The sequence below is a fragment of the Hirundo rustica genome, chromosome 7 (genome assembly GCF_015227805.2).
Source record: "Hirundo rustica isolate bHirRus1 chromosome 7, bHirRus1.pri.v3, whole genome shotgun sequence".
Classification (NCBI taxonomy): Eukaryota; Metazoa; Chordata; class Aves; order Passeriformes; family Hirundinidae; genus Hirundo; species Hirundo rustica.
In genome coordinates, this window is record NC_053456.1 from 6,056,154 (window position 1) to 6,077,381 (window position 21,228).

At 40.3% G+C, this 21,228-nt stretch overlaps 1 long non-coding RNA gene across 2 annotated transcripts in view; it reads right to left on the bottom strand.

Moving 5' to 3' along the window:
- Nucleotides 1-15,813, bottom strand: part of LOC120755141 (uncharacterized) — a 39,930-nt gene extending 24,117 nt beyond the window's left edge. For both annotated transcript variants that reach the window (XR_005701645.2, XR_005701647.2), the window contains exon 1: nt 15,305-15,813. This is a non-coding gene — a long non-coding RNA (uncharacterized LOC120755141). The remainder of the gene's footprint in view (nt 1-15,304) is intronic.
- Between the last annotated feature and the right edge of the window lie 5,415 nt (nt 15,814-21,228).

Here is a 21,228-nt window from a genome sequence, read left to right on the forward strand (position 1 = left end):
AAAATGTTTGTAACTTGCTCATTTGAGAGGGTAACTCTTGTGTTGTATAATCATCTTCCCCTTTGTTTCTTCCACATTGTTCTGGCATCACTGACCTGAGCAGTAACCAATATTTTAAACTGCTCTATGCATATGGTTTCAATGATGTGGAATGGCTATTTCATTTACATAAAGGTCAAAAGCAGAGGCGAGCAAAGTGCTGCAAACACAGAGCTGGCTGGATTCTGCTTCTATTTTCTTTAAAAGGCAAGACTCTCTCCAGGTAGAAGCAATATTGAGCAGTTAATTGCCCTATGTGGAATCAACAATTTCTTCAGCAGAAATAGACTCAGATTAAACACAGTTGCACATCGATTCCATCATCATAGGGATCACTTGAGCACTGCTTTTGGCTCTGTTCACAGTTGATCTCTCAGGCTTACAAACCAGCTGTTACACTCAAACTCCAAATTCAGGCTGTGTGTAAGAGGCCTGGGACGCCGTGTGACCAACATGACTAACTCTCAAACTGAAGGCAGCAGAGGCTGCAGAGAAAGTGAGCAGAATGTAGAAGTTTACACTGCAGATTTCTAACATCCTTGAGGCTGCTCTGGAACCAGCCCCACGAGCTCTGTGACAGTCAGGAACCATCAAGAGAAGGACTTTGTCACTTCTTGAGTACACAGCACCTTTCTCATGAAGGCAGTAACTACAGACTGATAACATTTACTGCCTAGAAGGCAACGAGTCTTCACTGCAAGCAATTTCCTAAGCACGTGTCACTGACCCCATTCTCAAAGCTTTTATTTTTACAGGGCATGATAACCCAGTTCCTTTTCCTCTCTTCATAAAGGAACGTGTGTATATAAAGACATTACTTAGGTCACTCCCAAATTGTGCTAGGCACTGTTAGCAGCATGTGACACTCATGACAGACACAGAGCGAGGTGGGGGCTCAGTGCCAGCTGTACAAAGTGATAAGCTCCCCAGCACTGACACAGAACCTGCGTCAAGGTGGACTCTGGTAGTGAGCAGTGCTGTCAGAGTCACCTCATGGAGTGGAAAGGTCATGTAGCCCATGGCCAGACCAATGAATGCCTGATTTATCACATTACTATCAAACATATTGCATTTCCATCCTTTAGTATCAGTTTTCTCCCCAGCATCTCCACGAGAGCAGAATGAGAGGACAGAGAGCTCCTTGCTGTAGCTAAGTAGGAGAGTGAGACTATCCCTAAACAAAGCCACAAAGCTTCTTCTAATTCCTGCCCGGTGTTAGCCAACCTGGAGATAATCACATCAGCGAGGTGTGACTCCCTCCACATCAGCAGGAAACTCATCCTTAAACAGAAGTAGATTAGCAGGGAACTCTGCCACTCCTCCTCTTGTAAGCCTTGAGTGTTTATGCACAAAGCAGGTGACCTATTCCTCATCACAGACATGCAAATGCCAGACATCAAAGAACACTTCTAACTGAATTCTCAGCATAATTAATTTTCACCAGGAACTGGTTTAACCTTTTAATCCATCTGAGCTAATAGATAGTAATGGCCTTCATTATTGCAACATCAGAACAGCTCCCAGTTTTTTGCAATGAAGGGCTGTCACCACTTCTTGGGAGGTAAGGAAATATTAACCAGCCTCTTGCACTGGGGTAAAGGGCCAGGCAAATGCCAATTAATAAACTTTTCAATTTCATGTATGAAACCATGCCTGATAAGGCCACCATTTCTTGTCTCAAAACAGTTAATAAGTTTTGGAAGTTTAAACTGCCATTTCACATCGCATACTTTTCCAGCAGCCACAGAGGAAAGATGCTCGCTCTGGCTCCAGGGAGCTGAGGAAAGCCAGAAAGGACCATTTGCCCTCAGAGAGATCTCCTAATTCACACAGTGCTATGTGTCAATAGCAGTCCGGTAGCATCCTCACGGTCCAAAGCGGGCTTGAGCCAAAGGTCTAAAAAAACTGAATTCCCTATGGCACGATGAGTCAGTGTGCAGACTTCGAAACCGAATTCAAATTCAAGTTTGCAAGTTTGATAGCTGATATAATGAAGCAAACCAGCGCCTGTGACCTGAATTTCTTGAGAGCCACAGTCCAAGCCTCCCCGCTGAGCTGGGCAGCTCAGGTACAGCACAGATGTTGCAGGGAGCCATCGATTCCCTTTGTCGGAAGCAGGCAAAAAGCGTTTCTGAATCACAAGGCAGCACTCAGCAGTAATCTCTTCTCTACATCTTTTACCTTCAACAGCAGAAAAATTCACTGGGGTAATTCAAAGTTAGAAGAAGTTGTAAAGGGTCAAATGAAAACGTATCACACCTCTAATTTCTTTAGTGAATCACAACGCGTAAGGGGATTGCTGTTGTCTTCCAAGTCTGACAGCAAAGATTGGATTTATGCAAATTATAAGGTTAAAATAATTAGAGATAGGTCAAAGGTATAAATCAAACAACCAGAGCTGACATGTCTAAAATTCTGCGTGCTAAACAATCAAGGTGTTTAAAGCCAAAATATTTATTGGTGCTTATATACATCAAAAAAATTTAAGGAAGGATTTGCTTAACTATCTGGTTATTGAGCATGTACAAACTTTTTTTTTTGCCTGTATATTTTACAGGTATCACAAGGGAGGACAGTCTTGCTCTCATCTGTATTTCTGCAGCAAAATTAACATTTATGAAGTAGCAGGAGAATATTTCAATCCCCTTCCCTTTCTCTAATTCAAACACAATGAGCAGAAAACCACCCAATAAATGGATTATCACAGATCTGTGAAACACCTGGCTCAGCCATAGCCCAGCAATGCAGGCATAAAGTGAAGGAAAGGATGAGGAAAAAGTCCCAATTTAAACAAATGAATAAAAAAATGACAAATCTATTTTTTCAAAAATTACCAGTGGGGTTCCCTTACAGTGGAAAGGTCACTGTTGCCTGAGAAGAATAAGGAAAAAATGCAAACAAACAACAAAAAAGTCTCCCACAACATTTTGTCTTCATAACTAAAATACTTTTGTCTGAAATGCCCCATTCATCAGATTGCCCCACCCAGGAGCTCTGCAGAAGGTCTGGATCAGTCCTGCATCAGCCCAGGGATTTCAATACATATTTGTCAGGTTTGCATTTGGATATTTCATTAAAGAAGAAAGCTATTTTGTGGGTAGCTGTAGTGAAAAATCATCTGCTGTGAACTTACTTATGTACCTTATTTACCTATGATACCTTATTTATGCCTGGGTCCCTTGTTTTTTTCCCTTATTTTTTTAGCAATGTCCTGTAAATAGATGGATCTAGAGTGGAAATAAGAAGAGACACACATCCCAGCTCTGCATGTGTAATCTGAAATTATGCACATCATGGTCAGTATGAGATCATTAATATTCCTTTTGGTTAACTTATCAGTACAGTAAAGTAGAGGTTCATATAACATTAAATATTTCATGGAAGAAAACAGACCCCTGCATGTTTCACAGCAAAATAAATTACCAAATACAACTGTACATTGACTTTTGATAGGTAACATAGTAAATAAATAAATAAATAGATAAATGCATCTTTTAGAAGAGAACTTTTTGTCCCTGCACATATCAAGTGGAGAGGGGAGGGAAAATAGAACCTGAGGTTTACTTTAATGTTTTTTCTCCCCATGTTATGCTTGAAATATCAGTGACTGATAATGGCCTACATTTCCTAGCAAAGAAATAGTGGGTTTTTTTCTGAACACTGAATGAAGTGGCACTCATGAGGTTTGCTCTCTTCCTTCTCACACTACAGCAAAGCAGTTTTGCTCATATCTGACCCATTTTGTTTCCTCACTTCCATTTCTTTTTCCCCCATTCACCTCGGTCCTTTTCTTCTACTTAAAAACTCATTTATTGTGCTCCATAGTTCATTAAAATCTCCTCTGCTTCAAAACCACTTTCAAGTACATTATCCATATTTCCTACTCCTTTAAGTTATTTTAAATCACTTTTTGTCTTACAGTTTTGAAGTGACCTCGTTTCCCTCAGATGACTTTTCCTATGACTGAAGCCCATTTAACACAATGTGCACATGTAGCAATTATGGGAAATTCCAGAAAAATTCTGACAATGACTCCAGATCAGTGAGGGAGTGATTATGCTGGAGCACTACAAACATCCTTTCATTTCCCTGACATTGGAAGAATTTGTTTGGAAATGAGCCGGGCAAATAGTTCACAATTACTTATTTAATGTAATCTCTTTTTGTTTGAATTATTTGTATGGTTTGCAATCATCTCATTAAGTATTTGAAGTAATTTGATAAATAATTTCATGATCCACCCACGTGCACAAGCCAAGCTTTGTAAATACAAGCTTTCTGCTTGGAATAAATAATGCTAAGCACATTTATATCTTTTGGGGGCATAATTTTATAATTATATTCATTATCCTGAGGCAGTAAAGGTCCACTTAAAGAAAAAAAATGTAACTAATCATTTCAGTTCAGAAAGTCTTAATTTATATTTAGTATAAAAATGAAGTATTTAATTTGGATGTGAAAAATTTATATAATTAAATTTAATTGCCTCCTGAAAAAATTACATGTGTAGTTGACAAGATAGAGGCACATGTGTTTATAAGAATCGCTTTGCCTTTTTCCAACTGAAGAAAGGCAGTTGAGGAGAAATATCTTGTAAGATACTTCAGGGATACCATTCTTAAAATATTAACAGTACTTTATTTACTACAGCAACATCCTTAGCAGGACTGTAATAAAAGCTGTCTGTGTTTCCATTCTTTATCCTGACTTCAAAAAATTTATGTACAGCACTCCTAACACTGCAGTGTGGTTTAAAATTTAGCTTGGAAATGAAACTTAAGAGAGAGGAAAGTTGTTCATTTTGTTTGGGGTTTTTTGTGTTGTTGTTGTTGCTGCTGTTTGTTTGTGGGTTTTTTGGTTTTGGTTTTTTTTTTTTTTTTGAGGGAGCAATTTGAGTCATTGGAGACTTTCAGAACTAGACAGAACAAAATCCTGAACAATCCCTGCTCTAATGTTCTTGGTTCTATGTGGAGAAGACTCTGAACCAGATGTCCCCCAAAGGTCCCTTCCAAACTGTGGGGGTTTAATGTTGCAAGTCCATGAATTCCGTGCGAAGAGGTTGCATTTGGTAAGGGCTGAAGTTTTCATTTTGGACTTAAGCTACTACTTTTTTTTTCCTTTGATCTTTTTAAATGTAGTTATCCAGTATCTCTTTAATGAGAGATCTTAGCTGCCATTTTTCTTCAGCAAAAGTGCAATTTTAGTGGCAAGGTTTATGGTATTCCTCTAATAAATTCTTATAAAAACCTTTTTTGTTGCTCTGCTTGATTCTAGTTTTGGGGTTTTTTTAACCTAAATAGGCTGTAAACTACAACTTTGCACAAGAATAAAAGCTTTGAGTGGCCTGATTGAAAGAATTAATAACTGTTATTTCCTAAATGGAGACATTTGATTTGGAATGCTTGTAAAATACTTTGCTTTTCTACAGCATCTAAAATCCAAGGTTCTGAAAGCCTTTGCTGACATTTCTCTCTCTATTCAAAAACTCCTGTAAGAAGAGTGAGAAATGAGGTTAAGAGAGACTCGAAATACACCAGTGAGAGACTCCATGACATTTCCAGCCTCCTATTCTGCTCTGGCCACTGGAATGATTCCCACCCTCCAGTTCAACGCCTGCACTGGTATGATAAACCCCTGGGGCTCCTGTACTCAATCAAGTTAATGACTGGACAGCCCTTTAACTAAGCCACCAAGGCTAGGAAGGAGCAGTTCGTCTAGAGATGCCACAATTCAGGCAGGTTTATAAGGTCCCTAAATGTATATTTACAAGATAAACAGTAATAGACTCATCACACAGAGAAAGCAACCAGCCATTCCAGAGACTTAGTGCAACCCCAGCTGACAGCACCGGTTGCAGATGGGCCATTTTTGCCATTATGGGCCATTTCTGCCACGAAGCCAACCTTGCTGCCGGGTGCGTGCCAGTAAATGCGATCGCTGTTCCGCATTAGCACTGCACCTGAGCCAAGGCTGCTTCCCGGGCGGATCAGATCACGTCAGATCAACTCCCATCACATCACTCCTAATGTCAATCTGCACCATCCCCGCTCGCCCGCAGCTCTGCTCAGGGCGCAGATAAAACCCAGGGCAAACACGTTATTAGATAAGATAAGGTGAATTCCCAGTGTCCCTGCTCCTCCTGCAAAGCAGGACTGGTTGTTCAATCTCCTGGCAGTGTCTTAGTGAGATGTGGCTGAGGAACTCAACCACGCTGTTCACTTCAAGCTGCCACCACAGGCTGTTTCCTAGGGACCTTCCTGTGCCTGATGTCTTCTGGAGGGAATTAATGAAGTCTAGAACCAACACGAGAGCATTTTTTCCCTTTGGTTTCAATAAAGTCTTCAATTGAAAGAGCTACCAGAATATACGTGAGCCTCGAAGAGTTTTCACACCACAACACAAATTTTAAAACACCCAAACCCAACCTGGAATTTCATCTCAAGCTTCTCTATTTTCTTACTTCCTTGACTCATTACAGTGCATTTATCCTCCTAACAGCCTCAGATATTTCACACGTTGAGGATCTTGTACATCCAAACTCCATTTGCAGCTCTCTCTTGCACAAGGGTTCACTTTTTGTACATTTATTCTGTCTTTCTTCTGTACTTGAAAGCCTCCTCAACACTCTGAAGAGCTCACTGGGGTACTCAGAGCTAGACAGTCTCTCTCTGCAGAGATTCTCTAGGTGACACATAGTCATGTCAGCATGTATTGTTGTTAGTATCAGCACTAAATTATTCAAGGCCCACATAAAAGTCTCTTTGGACACCAAGACATGCCTATGTCTTACGTTTAAAAAATATTCTAGAGGGTAAAAATGTTTTTCATCTGCATAAATGATCCTCTGAAGCAGAGTGCTTATACTGCACCTGAAATCCTCAAGGTAAAAAATAAAGGTAAATGTACTTTCTGGGATACCAACCTCTCCTCTCAGGTCAAAAATGGCAAGTATAGAAATAAAAACAAAAATAAGGACCCTCCCCTTGCTAGCAGGCAGCAGAAGAGTTACTATTGAGTCACAGCTGGCTTAAAGCAAAAAGAAACTATGAAAACATGCAGAGGACTTTCTTCTCTTTTCTTTAGAATACCAACGAGCTCACAATTCGGCCGGACAAACTACACCCAGCCTAATGATTCAAAGACTAATTAGAACATTTACTTTACAGCCCATTTGCTGCAGCAACAATGAAGCATTATGTAGATACACTTCTTCCTGCAGGGGCCAGGAAGGACATACTGTTGACAGAATTTTAAATGAAAGGGAAAATGAAATTTCCATTAAACCCTCTCATAAGCAGATCAGCTTGCATTCATTCCTGTAAAGGCTCAGTAGTCCAGCCCTGATCAGCAAAATACTGAGCCCCTAAAGATTAGGAGCGAGCGATCTCAGCATTTTCTGCTTTTACAGTGCTCACATCTTTAAGTTAAGCACACAGTTAAATGATTTCAGAACAGAGCCTTGTACCCCATCTGTGACTCCAGCAGTTGGAATGGTATCCATTAGCCTGTGTATTCAGAGGAGAAAGGAAAAAGAAGCTAATTGCACTGCAATTTATGTTCCTTCTAGTCTCTTGCATTGTAGACAGAATTTCTTATTATTTCTCATTACCTGTAAAAAGGGGATAAGTTGAAAGTTTAAGCTATCCAACAAACTTGTCAGTTCCTGTAACAGCTAAATTTTGTAAATGCTACTGTTATGCACAGGCTCACTCTGAAATTCAGAAGATGCTGGAATAAGTACATTTTAACACAGCTTTTTCAACTAAATAATTAGCCTTCATAGTCCATTCTTTTTTGACTGCTATATCGCTAAAAGTTTTACTGCACTAGAGGAAAGGTCTGGCACACAAAACCAGACCCTGCTTCTCTGTCATTGCCTAATGACTTCTTTTATTTATCTTTGGATGAGCTAAACTTGTTAAATGTCTAGATCTTTTCTTCTGCACTGCCATTTGTGTGTGGAATAAGCACAGGGTACTGGCTGTAATTTTTGTCCACATTTGGTTGGTCTGATGGCCCCAGCAAGACTTGTGCTGCCACAGCTGAGGAGGAACCATGGAAGGGGAATGAGGAGCTGGAGGGTAGAAGTCTGCATCTCCTTAAATCAGAGTTGCTGCTGCAGACAGTACCTTACCTTATATTTTAGTGCTAAGCTGTAGAAAACAGGCAGGCTGCAAACAAGAATCATTTTTATGGGCCAGACCCTGCTGGTTTTACTCATGCTGGAAGTCCTGGTATCATTAAATGTAACTGTATGTGTGAATTAAGAAAGCAGTGTTTGGATTTTTATTTATGTGGTCTCCTGTGCAATAATCCTGAATGGAAATGCATTTGTTAAGTTTTAAATTCGCTCCAGGCTTTATCATTACAAGAGTGGCACTACCTTCACACAGCTTTTCTGCAAAATAAATATACTGTCTGCCATAAACAGTCTTCTCATCTCAACTCCTCTTTACTACATCTTCAGACTTTTTAATCTGCAATGCAAATAGACAGGTTGGTGGTCATTACATACTATGTTTCTATATCTTCTTGAGCTTAATTTTAAATAGATGCAATTCTGTCTTACGAATACATTGGGCTTCGATGTTCTAAATAGACTTTTAGTGTAGATGCTTATTCTGACTCCATTATTTTCCCTTTCACCCTAAATAAAGTTTTCCCAGATCACTCTTGCTACTGCAGAGAAATAGATTTTCTATTTTGCCTTGAAAGAAATGTGAAAGAGGAAAATGCTGATGGCACAAGAAGCAATTTGAATCCCATGATAGAAAACATAGCCTTAGCGGACAATGCACAGTAATAAATAATAGTATAGAAACACTGTTTTTTTCATTATCAGAAGAAAAATGCAAGGCACACAATTTTAACAAAAAAAAAGTTTCCTTTTGCCCTTTTTTTGGTAGTAAGAGAAAGGTGGCAGAAAGCAAGGCAGTAGACCTGAAAAATAACATGCCCTGTCTATCATTCAGTAGGTACAGAATTGGTTTTGGTTTTTAATAATGTGCATTGGTTCCACGGTTGTACAGACCACGACTAAAGGACGGGCGACAGATAGAGGTCAGGCACGATTACAACCACTCATTTTCCTCAAGGTGTCTTGGTACCCTTCGCTGTTATTTCCATTGTCATTATCCTGTGTGTGGAATAGCAAAGGCAGAGCTGTACATCTCACTTCTGTGAATGAGTTGGGCTGTTTGTTTTGGGCTTTGCCACAAGTAAATCAGATTTAGTAGGAGTAATTCACCAGGTAGATATTCTTCCTTAACTATAATAGCACAATACAAGACTGTGGAGTTTCAGGGATGACAAAGCATACATTAAGTGTTATCCAGGAGGATAGTTTGTGTCCTGTGTGACTACCAGAGCTTATTACATTGCTCTTGATGTAACAGGGTGAATTTAAAACTTCGTCAAGTGCTGCCTTGTGACTGGCAAACTACTTCTGACATGAAACTGAAAGCTGCTGCTATTGATGGCTCTTCGGTGACCTTTCAGAGGAGAAAGGATGGCCTCAGTCCAAGTTACAGCACACAGACATCCATATCACTACCAAGAGCAGCCTCTGCTCTGAGGAAGAATGAGTTCAATCGTTCTTGTGGGCAGGGATTCCCCAATCAGACCCCATCTTTCAGAATTGCTAATCACAGCTCTCATCCCCTTCCTTGGTATCACAGCTCGGAACATAAGCTCCACGGCAAATGCTGATTAAATGCACAGATGATGATGATGCACAGATCACTGGGCAATACCATTTTTCTCATCTAACTTCTTATGCAAATGATCATAGAGAAAAATCAGCTATAATTGCTTATGAGTGTTATTGCCACCAGAGTACAACAGAAAGTGAACACAAACAAACAGATTCATCTCAAACAGACTCGCGATGTGCCGTAATCAGGTCTTTTAAAAAGGTCCACATCACCTCAGTCAGAGTCGATTTGGAGGTCACACCATTTCTGTGTCACAAACAGCCCAGTTAAGTGTCAATAGAGAGGAATATTAAAAGAAGTTTATGCTCGGGTAGCAGAGAGTAGATAAGTTCTTTGGCTGTCAGGGACTGCCATATGTGAAATTACCTTTGTGGGCCAGAATGCAGCCACTAAATCTTTACCCACATAACCCTCAGAAAAGAAGGAACGTTCTCCTATCCCTGCCTGTCAATTAACAGAAATGTTTATCCTGTCTTGGGCTATAAGAAATTTTAATTCCTCTGAGTTTTGCAGACATTTTCCCTTTCCCAGACTTAGCTGGCACGCCCCGTGCTCTTCGATTGTCACCTGCCCCAGGTGGGGGTTACATTTCCACAGTACATTAGGTAGGGACTGCAAAGCAACTCTGCTCTGTATAATGGAAGTTATTATTCCCATTATTATTTTTAATGCACAGTTAACTGTAGAACATGGGAATATGCTGACAGCTCATGTCTAATCACCCCGTTGCAGCAAAATGTGCTTTGTTTACAATGAGTATGCACACCAGCTCTTTTGTTTCTAATTATCACCAACAATTATTTGCTGCATGAGAAAGAGAAAGAAATAAGCCATCTAAACCAAAAATTATTAAAACCAGTGGAAATCAGCTCTCTTACAGCTGACTCTTTCTTTGAACATGAACAGGAAGGAATGCACAGGAGTGACGCACCAGGAGAAGAGCTTACTCTGTGTCTTTTTAATGGAGTCAATATCCAGTGTATATAGCCTGGAAAATATGCAAAGGCACACAATGCAGGAAACTGTGAACAGTCTGCTTCGAAAGCACAGGCCAGCACTGACCACTAGGTCATCTTTAATAAGATGAAAAATGGCTTGGCTTTGAAATAAAAGCCAGTTGCCTCCTATTTAATGTCTTGATGTGGTTGCAGGAGCATAGAGGCAAAATACAAAAGCTAAAGCACAACTATAAATACACAAGGAAACAGCAACATGAGAATATTTCCTAAGTGCGTTAGCAATAAATAGAACAACACAGTCCAGGGAAAGAAATCAAGTAACAGAGCTGTTTTGTGCTGGTTTTATTCAAACCTAGATCCATTTGTGATTTACTTTTGAAGTCAGAGGGGCAGGCAAGTGTCTAACAACAGAAAAACGCAACCCATAAAATAGCAAGCTCCCTAAAAGTCAGCCTGACTTGTTTCTAGGACAGGTTAATAAGCTTCTCAGCTGAGGATTAGTTTTAGATTAACCTCAGAAGAGCTTTTTACACGATCTCTTGTGATATTGTCAAAAATGAGCTAAGCTGGCACAATCTCGATGAAGTTATTGTACAAGTACTAAAAAATGTCTGTAAAATCATTGGTTAACTGCCAAAAGGAAACGATGCATTGAGCAAAGCTCCTGCAAGAGCCTAAGCTGAGCTCAGTGCTATTCAGCATCTTTATGAATGACTTCAATGATGGAATAAAACACACAGTAATTAAATTTGCAGATAATATCAAGCTGGCAAGGATGCATAGAAACTCTTGAGGACAGGATTAAAATTCAAAGCTTATCTAAACAAACTGAAGATATAAATAAGATACAATTCAGGGAAAACAAGTGTAATATACTGTACTTACCTAGAAATCATCAGTTTTGCACATACAACATGTGTAACATCTCATAGCACAATTAATTTGGAAAAAAAGATGTGGAGCATAAACAACTACCGGCAGAACATGAGTCAGTATTTTTGCTAATAAAATCACCCTCCTACAAGGGCGTGTGAGGAAGATGTCACACACAGGACATTTGAAGGAGTCCTCAGCAGGGCACAGCCTGAGGCTGGAGCACTGTAGGGAGTTTAATTCACCAACCTTCCAGGAAGAAACGAGTCAGCTGGACAGCTGAGAGCAGCAGGAACAATCAAAGGTTTGAAAACACCTTCTGAGAGGAGGGGCTGAGAGAATTGGGTTTGTTTAACTCAGCCACGGCTCAAGGAGACAACAAGTGTCATCAAATAACAGAAGTTTTGCATGAGATTACCCTTACTGCTCTGTTAATAAGTTTAAATTGCAGACAGGAGTATTAAAGGACAAATTAGACAAACTTAGTCAGGAATGACTTCAGAGGGCTGAGGAATGTCTCAGTATCTTCCAGTCCTTCTGCTGCCCTTGTCTTATCAATGTTATTTTTCAAACCTCCAGTAAAAGCACGCTTGTTCTGCCCATGAAAATCTAAGAAAAACAACAGAAATACTACTCTGATTGTTTATTTTAAAATGCATGTTAAAGGGTAAAATTTCCAGAGTTATTTCAGGAGAAATTCAGAAAATAAGCCATCCTTAAGTTACCAAAAATCAGCTGTCATCTTTAGGCTAAAGAATGGTACATAGACCTAAAAAGGGAAATTATTGCAATTGCAGCAATGACATGTTTGAGGGAGTGAGTGACAGATTCTAGATATTCTGATCATTTTACTGTGATCTATCTGCCCATTTTAAAAGCTGACACAAAATATCAAAGGTACATTATGGAGGAAACTTAGACCAGAGCTCATCCAGACAAAGTATTCACTAAACAGATGGCGGTGATAATGAAGCTTTGCAGGGTGAAAGGTAATTAACCTGCTCAAGTGCTCATGACAGGATCCTTGATACAACATCCAAGGGCCTGAAGGCAGAAATGAGCAGTGGTTGGAACTCTCAGGTGTGGGATGCCAGGAAGCTGGGCAGTGTCACAGGCTGTTCGCTCAGCTGCACTCACAAGAATACTTGGGGCTCAGTCAGTCAGGGGCTGGACAAGGCACAATTTTAGGTCTGGCCCTGAAAAGTGGGATCAGAAACCATTCCTGGAGCGGCCAGCTGTGGCTCTTTAGTGACCTGCTGCACCTCGAGAGCCCTGGAGCCCAGAGTGGCCACACACCACAAAGAGCAGCAGCCACTGAGGAACAGCCAACTCGGAACATCTCAGCTCATCTTTCTCTCAGCAAAGCGTCAAGAAAGAAAACATTTAGATAGTTCAGTTAGCAGAGTGTTCAGTTCGCTCTGCTCATTATTTTGTGTCTGCTGCCTTTTAACTACGCTTTGGTAAAGTTAATTGAAGCATCCTTTTCACTTGGTTTTAAACAGACAAAAGAGGACTCACCTCACTATCATTCATCTATTACATTTTCCCATATTAATTTCCCCTTAGCACTGTCTTCAAATATCCTGACATTTACTTCTCCAGCAATTGTTTTGATATTCTTTCATCATTTCAGTTGCTCTCTTTAGGAGCTTTTCTATTATTTCATGTGCTCTTTGAGATAGAATGCTGAGATTGAACACTTTAATACAGGCAAAGGTGTACCATAAATTCTTGTAATGATACTTGTTTTGTCTTAATACAATCTAACATCTCAATTTCTTTCTAGACTGCACTGAACTGCAGCCTTCTCGATGCTGTTCCCTGCAATGACCAAGTATTTTTGTGGGAGTTGTTACAGCTAATTTAGAATCTATCAGGCAGTATGATTAGTTCCAATTGTCCCTTCAGCATCAGTTACCATCAGCTGTCTACCCTGAGGCTCACCTGTCATTTATTACTGAGTGCTCGATCACCATTTGATCCTTCTGCATTTCTCCTATCTCTTAGAGTTAACAAGGCCCATGTAATTTCACCTTGTCAGCAACAACAACCACCAGGTACTATTTATTGCCTTTCCAGACATTTTTCACAAGTTCCAGTTTGGATCTTTACATTGCTCAACTACTAATCTTTTTCTTAAGTCCTTATTTCTTAGAGCTCCCTAATCCACAAGAGAACTTCCTTCTTCTACTGAGATTAATTTTTTTTTTGAGTGACTTTATCCACATAAACTGTATTTACTATTGTAGCTACAAGACTTCCTGCCCTCAAGTAATGAAAGAATTCTAATAGACTGCAAAGATAATGTTCTCCTTAACAGGAACTATTTTGATTCATTCTTTGATAACAGCTTTATCAAAATGATTCATAAAACCCCATACCAGCATGATCTCTACATTTCTTCCAGGCACTAGTCACAAGGCTAAGACTCACTCTCTCAAACCATTTGTACTCCCCACATCTTCCACTCTTCCCTTTATCTATTTGCTTTATCTTTATGTTTGCCTTTCACTTAGATCTTCAACTATTTGAGGATGGCTTTTACTCTTTTTTTATATTTGGACAGTGTAGACACGGTGAGACTGGAGCATGCACATACAAGAAATACCTTGCAAAGACAATAGTGACGCATTGCATGAAAAATGTTTCAAATAAAATGATTTACTGCTTATCACATGCAAACAGACATTTCTGTATCTCCTGCTCAGGTACTTCTCTGCTCAGTCCTGATACCAATAAAAATAATTCTTTTTTTTCCCCAGTGGTCTTCTTACATCAACATCACACTGATCCAAAATAACACCACTCTTAGATTAACGCTACTGGATGTACGAGAAATGAATCTGGAGACCTCTGTCTGTGCAGTTACCATCCTTAGACTTCAGACAGTATCAGTTCAGACAATGATTTCTCTTATCTCCACTTTGGAGTAAGTTTTCTCCTCTTCCCAAGAAGCGGTTCAGTACAAAAAGTTAGGAAATTCCATCACCTTGGTACAAGCCTCTCTACTCTCAATAAAGTAAACTGCTTCTTTGCAAAAGTAAATTATGCTTCCACTATTTTTACCAAATAAAATGTTGTTTACACACTATTTAGTGACAAATAACCGACTAGGACAGATGGTGACAATCCCCTGTGTGACTGTGTTGTAGCAGGAGGAAGAGCAAAGACAAATGTGACAGAGCAGATGTCCAGGATGCACGTGGAAGATGGCAGACAAATCCTCGAGTCACACTCAAGGATCCCACTTCCACAAATGGATTTGTCAAAGGCAGGAGTGTGAGGCTGAACACCAGCAAACTGAGACATCTCATAGGAACAGAGGATGGAGAGCAGCTTGTCAACAGAGGACAAATCCAGGGGAGTTCCCAAAGAAGCTGCATCTTCCTCAGCTTCAGGGACTGGTATGACTGAAGGAAAACCTTAAAGCAAACTAGGAGTGCCATGGCTCCTGCAAAGAGCTTTCACTGGAGAGAACACTACACTTCAAAGAAATTATACAGTCATTGTTCTTGGAGAAAGCAGAACTGCAAGCCCTGAGATGAGAGCAGATTAACCAGAAGAGAAAGAGAGAAAACTGTATGCTCCTTCCTCCAGAGAAATAGTAGGAAGATGCTGTTGTCATCGTTGTGGAGATAGCCACAGCACTCAAGAGTGCTTCTTTAAAAACTTCAGGGGGCCTCAAGTATCAGTACCTTGTTATTTAAAAGTCTTTCATACCTTTGCTATGTTGCAGTCCCACGAGTCACTCCACACAGCTCTGGCTCTTTCTCCCCTTCTACCTTCTTTCTGCATTCCCAGCTCGCTGCTTCCAGTCCCTTGCACGGCTGCCTCATCCTGTCTGTCCCTCATACAACGTCTCATCCTGTCTGTCCCTCATACAATGTCTCACCCTGTCTGTCCCTCATACAATGTCTCACCCTGTCTGTCCCTCATACAATGTCTCACCCTGTCTGTCCCTCATACAATGTCTCACCCTGTCTGTCCCTCATACAACGTCTCACCCTTTCTGTCCCTCATACAACGGCTCACCCTGTCTGTCCCTCATACAATGTCTCACCCTTTCTGTCCCTCATACAACGGCTCACCCTGTCTGTCCCTCATACAATGTCTCACCCTTTCTGTCCCTCATACAATGTCTCACCCTTTCTGTCCCTCATACAACGTCTCACCCTTTCTGTCCCTCATACAACGTCTCACCCTGTCTGTCCCTCATACGACCTCCTGTCCCTTCCTCCTCACAGCACGGCCAGCACACTCCAACCAACTGCCCACTGCACCCACTAACTCACCCTTTTATCCCCCACAGCTGTGAGGGCAAGGCTGTTCCCACTCTGACAATTAACACAGCTGCAACACGTATGGGGCAAGAGTGCCCTCAGCACTGTCCCTCTCTGGTCTCCCACAAGAGGCTACTTCAGAGAATGGCAGATTAGAGACAGGTCCAACGACCTGGTGACCATTAAAGCAGGCACAGTCATTTTGGCAGTACCTGCTTTGCTGGGCAAGTGCAGATCTGAGCCCTCCGAGTCCTCTTACCAAACGCCATTGGCCCATCACCCACACAGCTTCTTCATGATGTCACTGTCAAACTCAGCGACACTGCAGCACCAAACCTAAACATCCCCCCTGCCTTAACAAGAGACCCCAGCTCATTCTGGTTGAGCCACACAGATCAGGCCTGGGAAGGGCTAAACACTGAGCAGACCAAGCCAGCAGCTATCCAAGCTTCCCTTTTCTTAAACAGTCTATGGATTAACTAACAATGTCCAGAAATATTCTCATCTCTTTATAAAGTCTGCGCTGGAAATGGAAACAGAAAATATTCAAATAGTTTTAAATTCTTTGTTTGCTACTACAGACACAGCTTTAGATTCTATTCTATGGTGCTACAAGGAAAAAAAAAAATATCCACAGTCAGAGCTGGCAGTTAGCTTCCCTCCTGGGGCACTGGAGGCTGGTAGTGCAGCTGACTGTTATCATGTCAGGAGCAGACAAGGAGCTCTGCTAGCAGTGACAGTGATGAAATCTATTGTTCAGTCCACAGCCAAGATGAATCACTCTCCTTTTCATTTCTTAGTGTCTGCAGACCTTTTAAGTTTTCTACATTAGGTTATTGTGGAAGGAAAAAAGAAGATAGCACTGAAGAAGAAATTAAGCAAGACCTAATGAAATGAGTCCATCTCAGGTTAGTGGGAGTTTGCACATTCAGCATAAACTCTAAAGCACTCTTACCAGCAGGCTTGTTCAAAACATGGGAATAAATGGCTACAAATAAGGGGAGACATTGGGATCGTAGGTGATCAGTTCTACCAGAGGTCCCTGAAAGATTTGAGCACAATGCTTTCTTGCAAAAATGTCAGTATAAAATGAATTTTTAAAAAGCAACCTAAACAAGGAAAGAAGCAAAGATAAAAGTACACACCATTACATCCATTGATACATGACTGACTGATTGTTTATGATCATACCAAAACCACAAGAATCTGGGTGTAAAAATGCCCTTGAGAGGTTGTACAACCACACCAATTCCCGTCCAATACCAATGTGTAACGCTTACCATTCACAGGTGTAGAAAAACTTAACCACTATTTATGGAAACACAGGTTTCCACACAATATTTCATATACTTTCAGAGTATCTCGTATTTCAGTATCTGATGAAACATCATATTTTTCTTCTACACATAAAACTCATGGGAAGCTGGCAAAAATGTTTTCACAAGGTAAATGTTTAAGATGTTTCCACTAAGGAAAGCTTACAACTCATAATTCATGTAAAACCAAAAATCTCTCTGAAATAATTTCAATACAACCTTCATTTTAATGCAGGATGAGTGTATGCCACGGCTCTCTTCTTACCTGTATTGTTTGTTTCACAAAAGAGTAAGTTAAAAGCCACCTAGAAATGCTCACAAGATGCCAGAGCCAAAAGTGATGTGGCATTTTCTTTCTAATCTTCTGTTTTCAGAAAAAGCAGCTTTGAACTTCACCTTCTGGGGAGAATTGCTCTTGCTTATTCCCAACAGAGAGAGAAAGGACTTTGGAGAAAATTTTAAGGAAAGCCATGACCACATGTTTGAGTTAGCACAGGTAGAAAGCTTAACGTGCATTGAACAATGTGCTTCCATGTGTCCATCAGACCAAGGATGGAAGTTCACTCACCTGCCCTCGCTCTCTCCTGTGTACCTGTACCCATGGCAGGAAGGGAGCCACAAATGCAGCTCACAATCCCTCCATAGGACACGATCCTGGGTTTTCAAGCCAATGATATAACCTTGAAATCATGTACACACTGTGTATTATAAATAAATTTGAGCTGGAGCTCAGGCTGCAGCCTGCACTTGATACACAGCATGCACATTCTTTGTCTCAGCTGGACAGAGGAAGATCAAACAGGATCTTACATTAAAGAGACACCCACTGCTCACCTTAGTGCTTACTGATTTCAGTGGAAATAATATTCACTGGTTATGCAGAGCTTCACCGTATTACAGCTGCGAAATTTGAAGTAAAGGGAGTTAAAGTGCTTTGTCAAGAGTGTCCAAGAAACCCCCAATGGACTGAAGGAAAGTGACACGAAGTCCAGCACAAGGACTGTGTTAAGAGCAGGGCAGGACACTACAAATGCATTTTATGGAAAAGAGGTGCTAACAGAACACAAGAAAAAGCAAAGAAGAGAGAAAGGTTAATGTAGAGACCAGGATCATACAAAAGAAGAATCTTGACAGGGAGATGTGGAGCACAGCGTAGCAGATATGAGCAGATGCTAAAGGAATTATCAGAGCCAGTGCAAAGCAGAGACAAGTGGGATGTGAGAAAGAAAAATATAGAATGGAGCTCTTTGGTATGGACCAGAAAGGGTCCTGAAAGGCCAGCAAACAAAAGGCTGTAGCAGTCCAGATAAAATCAATGATAAATGCTGGCAGGAGAGGGTTGAAGCTGTGCTCAGGTGGTTTCTGACCCAAGCAACTTGAGGTTGAGGGGTTTTTAAACGTCAAGCTGCAATCCACACTGCAGCTTTGCTAAGTCTGAAACAAAAGAGTGTATTTACTTTCATGTTTCTCCTCTGCTCTACTTGGATTTTTTTCCAGGGCAGTTTTCTTTTTTCTGTTGATTTATTCCCTCTCACATCACCTTTTTTCCCCTATGCTGATCTTTACTATAAGTTCTCAGATTTTGTAAAAGCACCTCCCCCCTGGATAGTACAGGGCTTTTTATTTAAATTGATTTAAGCTTTAGTTTTGCTGTAAGAAATTTCTCTTCTCTTCTGCACTGCCACAACCAACACTTCTGCCCTTTACCTCAATCAACATGATAATGGCATTTGTGATGCTATGCTATCCAGCCTTGATGTCAGAATATTTTGTGGAGAAAAACAGAGTGACAGAGAATTCATCCATTTCAGATGCAAAAATATCAGGAAATTTTCTGTCACTCTCTCAGTGAACATGCCTGTGCATTTCATACACCAATCTATGTCAGTTTGGAAAGGAGCACTGTATGAGAGTAATGCCGTTGCATAGAAGGAGGTTTATTCATATTTGGACATTTCTTCACTGCCGGAAAGCAAATTGTGGGTGTAAAATCCTGTAATTGCAACTGCAGTGGTGGAATGCAGTCATTTACCTATTTAAGCTTGTGTGTTTGTGTGCATGTGGTACATCCCCTCCATCAGTACAAAGCCACATGAATTTTATACCTTAACTTCTATAAACACAAGTCCAAAACTCTGAATCATCTATGAATCAGAAGTATCAAAGTCCCGTTCCTCTTGCTTGAAACTACAAATATGACTTGACTTTATCACGGTTGCCTAGAGAGGATATGAAATACAACTTTACCATTTTGCCCTTCTCTCTCCTGTCCACGTGCAGATAACCCAAAGTCTCTTTATTGATGGCACTAAAGACATTTCATGGCACAGTTCATGAGCTGACTTTTTCAGGCTCTGCTGAGCCTGGGTTTCTGGGTATGTGACACTGAGTCTCTTCTTAACTCCTACACGCTTAAGGTTCTTTTAAAAACAGCTTTTCTAAGCCACAGATCTCTTGGTTTTTTCCCATGCACACTTTAGGGAAAAGAAGCCAAATTTGTAGGATGCGAAATTTGTTTTCATAGTATTTAATATTTCTGACCTATCCCATTTTTTTAAAGCTCAGCCTGACTGGAACTTAGGAATAAAATTAAGTATTGCTAGCATTTTGTATTTTTGAGAATACGCTGCTTTTTTGGTGTTTAAGCATTATTGATATTTTTCTGATTAATATCTTCTGAGACCTTCTCAGTTTCCCTAAAACTGTCTTGGATCTTGCTCAAGTATAAGCAATTCATCTCATTACTTCCTTTTTGGTGTCAGGGAGCATTTCTTTCTAATGACCATCCACATATGCTACATTTATTAATTGGGTTTGGTCACAAATGAATTAATGCAATTGTAAATGGATACTGATAGCCCTCTGCAACACCATCTTGCAAGCAACATTTCTTGAGGGAAAAAAAAAAAAATCATAAAAGGAAAAGCTTTACTCCAAAACTGAAACTCCAAAAGTTTCATCTTCTGAATGAAAAAATCACTGAGAACTTAAATATGTCTATCACAGGCACAAAGATAGCTGAGCAACATATTTTTGCACATAATTCCTTAAGTGCATGAAGAACCGTGGCTCCCCACCTCAAACATCCTGTGTCTGTTTTCCACATTTCTGGACTGGAATTCCTGCTAAGTTCCAGGCTTGCTCAGTGCATGTCAGTGCAATTAACTGCTTCACCAGTGAAATCTCAAAACCTTTCTGCACCTGAATAATTAAGCAGGAATGCAAAATAGTAAATTCCTACTCTAAGTATTTTGATTTCCAAAGAATCACAACATCAAAATCAGATCTTTTTCAATCTGACTGTTGAAATGGTCCATTGTGATTTTTTGTTCCTCTTGAAAGTCCTTGACCTGCTTTCATATGAAGCATTGTGGATCAAATAAAAAGACTTAGACAAATGTTTTCACAATGCCTGGATCTTCTGAACTCCCCAGAAATAAAAGGAGATTAAACAAAACACAGCACAATTTGAACTAAAATAATTATATCAAATCTTTGGCTCATCATGTGAGGAAATACCAATACTTCAGGCAAGCACGTGTGACAAAATCAAGAACCTTCTTTAAATTCAAATGAATGAAGAAAATAATATCAAGGCGTTGCCAAAAGAAAATTGTCACTTGCAATATTTTATACCAAGTCCTCAAAATGGGCACCCAGACAATATCTATACCTGAGGGTAATGAGCAGGAACGAACAGCACAACTTCCAAAATACTGTTTTGCCTTTACAGCTGTTCACGTATTCCGTTCTCAGCAGCACCACACATTTCTGACATACACATAAATAACCATTAAAGAAACCTAATGAATGGTGCAGCATGGACTGCTTCCTTTTGTGCACGTTTCACAACCAACTCACCAAAGGCACATCAGAAATTAGTCTTTACTCATATAATGATTTATTTAAACAGCAAGGTAGGAAAGATTGCCAGCTACATCTGCTCATTAACAGGCTGAAACACCTCTGTTGGTTATCAGTGCCTTTTCTCTCAAGAAATCCCAGGAGGTAATTCCTAGTGTGTTTGTTTTCTACTTCATGTGTGTGT